The sequence below is a fragment of the Mus pahari genome, chromosome 19 (genome assembly GCF_900095145.1).
Source record: "Mus pahari chromosome 19, PAHARI_EIJ_v1.1, whole genome shotgun sequence".
NCBI lineage: Eukaryota > Metazoa > Chordata > Mammalia > Rodentia > Muridae > Mus > Mus pahari.
Window position 1 is genome coordinate 66,622,743 of NC_034608.1, and position 4,735 is coordinate 66,627,477.

The window sequence follows — 4,735 nt, forward strand, 5'->3', positions numbered from 1 at the left end:
TACTCTACAGCACTTTGTCTGCCTGCATTCTGGAATGATTTCCCCTATGAAAATAATGCACTAAACCTCTGAGCAATAAGCCAGTCTCAATTGAATATAATAGTCACCGTGGTCATGGTGTCTGTCCCATCACAGCAATAGAACATTGAGTAAGTCAGAAGCTGGTGCCAGAGACTAGGGTATTTCTGTGACAGACCTGACAGGCTTTCCTATTAGGAATTTGAGACTTTAAATTAGAAAACCTGTTGAGTGATTTAAGTAGGGTTTAACAGGCCATACTAGTAGAGCATGGAAATAGTGGTGCTGAGAGCAACATAGATCATAAATGTCCAGCTCAGGAGGTTTCTGAAGAGAGGACCTGAAGTAAGTGACCTAGAGACCATACTTGTGATGTTTGGTGAAAAATATGACTGCTTTTTGCTCTTGTCCACAGTATCTGTTTGAGGCTAAATTGAAGTGTTTTGGATTAATGGAGTTGGCCGAAGAAATTTAAAAACAGCCTAGTATTGAATGTTTACATGGTTATTGGTGGGCAGTTTTATGTAGATCTATAATAAACAGTAATAAGCTGAGCAAGGAAAAATGCAAAGTATATAGTCTAGGGATAAAGAGAGCATGAGGAAGTATGATGGAGCTAAGTCCAACCCAAGGAGATAAAATGTTTAGATGTAATAAAGGGAGTGATGTCCACAAGATAAAGCCACACCAGCTAAGCTTCCATCCCAGCACACAGAAGGCAGGGCACGTTGATCTCTGAGTTCAAGTCCAGTCTGATCTACAGAGGGCAATCCAAGACAGCTAAGTTTTGCTAGGAAAGGGAAGCAGCGATAACAGAAAGCTGGTGAAAATGTATTTGAATGACAGGGTATGTGCTCCTGCCACAGCAAACAGAAGAATCTGGCAGCTTTAGCCACATGGTTATGGCTTCTGGTTTAGGGATGCAAGGAAGAGGTTATGGAATCTCTCTCTGTGGTTAACAAAAGTTGCTGAGGCCAGACATATATCAATGGCGTTCCTCCATGAAGAGAAGCCTTTGTGTAACACTATAAAGGTAAAGCCTGGACCACCATGGAGATCATGAAGATGTTAGAGTTGCCACAGTTGTGGGACGTCTGCCAAGGATAGCTGCCAACAGAGTATAAAATCAATCGAAGAGGAAAAAAAAAAATATGTTACATTCAGCAATGATGAAGGAAGTTGGGGAATCTCGAGAGCTCTTCGATTTCAGACATGGAGATTCAGAGTTTGGAGTTGTTCTGTCTTGCTTTGGTGTGGTGCTTCCTCACGGTGCTTCCTTTCTTTCCTTTTGGAATGTTATTGTATATTCTGTGCCATTGTGTGCTAGAAGCATATGATCTACCTTTTGATATTGTTTTACAGGGCATTAGAGACAAGAGATTGATGTGTCTCCAAAGACACACTGATGTTTAAATTTTTAAAACATTGTTGAAACTCTGATAGAGTACAGGGACTTTTGAAGGTGCACTGAGTGCAGTTTTGAATTATGATGTAGCACAAAGCCTGTGGTGGTCAGGGGATGGAATGCTGTGGTTTGAATATGAATGGTTCCTATAGGCTCACAGATTTGAATGCTTGGTCCCCAGAGAACAGCACTACTAGGTATAGACTTGTTGGAGTATGTGGAGCCTTGTTGAAGAAAGTAGCAAAAGTGGTCTAACCTGTGAACTGTAAGCCAGCACAATTAAAATGTTTTCTTTTATAAGAGTTGTCAAGGTAGTGTGTTATAAAGAAAGCCAAGGGTCTGAGTAGAAGAAAGCTATTGGGTTCCCATATTGACCTGACCAGTAAAGAAATAAAAATAAATTTTAAAAAGTAAATCAAAGCCATAACAAAACAAAACAAAACAAAACAAAACAAAACAAAACAAAAACCAACTTAGGTTATACTATGGAACCTTACATGAAATTACTTTTTTCCAAGATAAAACCTCAGGGACTATTATTTAGAGTTTCCCTATCTTAAGTTCTCTCCCCATTAGAACAATTATAGTATAAAGAACTATGACATATTCTGTCACCTTTTAGAACATTTGATGTTAAAGCTGACACCATATCTATATATTTTTAGCCAACCTTTGCCCTAGTTCTGAAGGCTCTATGTCTTCTGACCTTTCTCTAAATCCCCAATTTCATTTCCTGAGAATCTCTCTCTCTCTCTCTCTTTCTCTAATTAAGCAAAGATACATTGACAGTTCCTCCCACACACACCAGTTCTACTAGTAGCTCAAGGTCTTTGCTTCTCTACTGTCTGCCAGGGAAGCTCTTTTCCATCTCTAGCTTATTTGGTAATTGTTTTTTCACTCTTAAATATGAGTTTCTGAAGAATGCATAGCAAACTTCTATAACTATTTTCTTTAAAAGCACACATATAGTTTTTCCAGCAAAGAAAAATTGCATGCCAATTGTTTCAACTTAGAATCATAAAATAGAAGTACCATGTTGATAGAAACAATTTTGTTTTTCTTAACTCTCTTCCTCACTCCCCCTCCTTCCTTCCCTCCTTCCCTCCTCTTGTCTCTCTATATATCTCTGTCTTAATCTCTCTCTAGGTCTTTGTCTTCACCTCTCTCTCCTTTTCTCTCTCTGATAAGTCCTGCTTGGCCATCTAAGGGACAGTATGAAAAGGTTCCCATCCCTGGAGCAGAGACAACAGGGTGCGAGCCTCCACAACTGTGGTTGCTGTGTGCTGTGGACATAGAGCACATGTTTGTGTGTGTGTGTGTGTGTGTGTGTGTGTGTGTGTGTGTATAAAATGTTCCTTCTTAGGGAAATATTCTTTCTGCCTAAGTTATCAAGGAATGTCCTCTCTGCCAAGGTTAATGCCTCCATCATCATCAGAGATAGCATGAGTCCAGGAGTCAGGACTGTGGGAAAGAACTCTAAAAAATATGAGTTCAAAAAAATATAATTTCTCAACTTTGCAAAATATGAAGATGTATTATGAATTGCACACGAGCCTTCACAGATCTAAAAAAAGGCAGCAACAACAATAACAAAAAACAAACAAACAAAAAAAACAAACAAAGAATAAAACAGGTGCAGCTGCACAATGAGCCAGATTCTTACAAAGATACTAAGGAAATAAATTGATTTAGGGAGTGGAGATTACAGACCAAAGTCCCACTCAGCAAAGTTTTTTTTGGTTTTGCTTGCAAAGGCAGGCAAATTCCATAGTTCAGGGTTCGTCTGGAACAAAGGGCGTTTAAGTCCATGCCCAGGTACTCACTGTAGAAATGAAAATCTCAGGGCTCTGTCCCTCCCAGCAAGTTTTTTTTTGTCTGTGCTTAAAAAGGGTGGATGGATCTCTGCATTCTTTTGCAATGTTGTGGAGGGAAGTGATTACTATCTCTTTCTAGGCTCCAGGGGCTGGGGTCATGGAATGCTGATTCTTGGGGTGACCAAGGGGAAACCTGGAGTGGATGGCTGGATTGATGTGTGGGTGGAAGCCTAGGCTTTTGTTCTGCATAAGATGAACTAGAAGAGAGCAATAGCAGTTCTTTTGTAGAACTTTTGTTTTGTTTTGTTTTGTTTTGTTTTGTTTTGTTTTGTTTTGTTTTGTTTCTAGCAAGAGTTAAGCAGTCTGGAGATCTCAAGAGTGTACACAGCTCTTTTAGAATTTTTTTCTAACAGGATTTCAGAACTTTGTTGGAAATCCCAAGAACTGCTTAGAGAGCTAACTCAGCTCTTCTAGAATATTTTTTTTCTAGAAAAATCCAAGAATGTTTTATAGCAGCTTTCCTGGTTCCCACGGGAAAAACCCACGAGCTATCCAGAGAGCTTTTAGAATTTTTTTCAAGCATAAAAGCTGACTCAAGCAGAAAGATATCTCCAGCAGTCTGCAGAGCCAAGATTTATCTACAGAGAGCTGACTACCAACCAGGCAGCATCGACCAGCTGATAGAAGACCCTTGACAAATATACAGCAGAGGACTGCCTGGTCTGGCCTCAGTGAGAGAAGATGCACTTGAAGCCCCAGGGGGTGGAGAGGACTGGTAGGGTGGAGTGGGGATATCTTCTTGGACACAGGGAAGGAGGAATGTGATGAGGAACTGTTGGAGGGCAAAACAGGAGGGGGATAATGACTGGACTGTATTATTAATACTGGATAATAGTAATAATAATAATAATAATAATAACAATAACAATAAAATGACTTCATGAAATTCGCAGGCAAATGGATAGAACTAGAAAAATATAACCCTGAGTGAGGGAACCCAGTCGCGAAAGAACACACACAGTATATACTCACTGATAGATGGATATTAGCCAAAACATTCGGAATACCCAAGATACAATTCACAGACCACATGAAGCTGAAGAAGGAACACAAAAAAGTGTGGATGCTTCAGTTCCTACATAGAAGGGGGAATAAAATAATCACGGGAGGGAGAGGGAGGGAGAAATCTGGGAGAAAGGGAGGGAGAGAGGAGGGGGGAGAGAAAACAGGGGGGGGGGAGGCAGGATCAGGTGTGAGAAGAGACAGTGGAGAAGAACAGAGGATCAGGAAATTGAATAGAAATATGTAGCAGTGGACAGGGAACCGAGGGTAGCCAGGAGAAAGTCCCAGATGCCAGGGAAGTAAGAGGTTCCCAAGATCCAGTAGGGATGACATTAGCCTGAATACTCAAAAAGGGAAGGATAGAACCTGTAGAGACCATAATGAGAGGTTAGGTTTGGTCCTTGTTTGAGGCATAGGGCCATCCACCCATCTCAAA

The 4,735-nt window shown here is 40.5% G+C and overlaps 1 non-coding gene across 1 annotated transcript; it reads left to right on the forward strand.

Annotated features, from left to right (window-relative positions):
- The first annotated feature begins 3,613 nt into the window (after positions 1 to 3,613).
- Positions 3,614 to 3,678, forward strand: LOC115062669. The gene has a single exon (XR_003842603.1). It is a non-coding gene; the product is annotated as a U7 small nuclear RNA (small nuclear RNA).
- Positions 3,679 to 4,735: the final 1,057 nt, after the last annotated feature.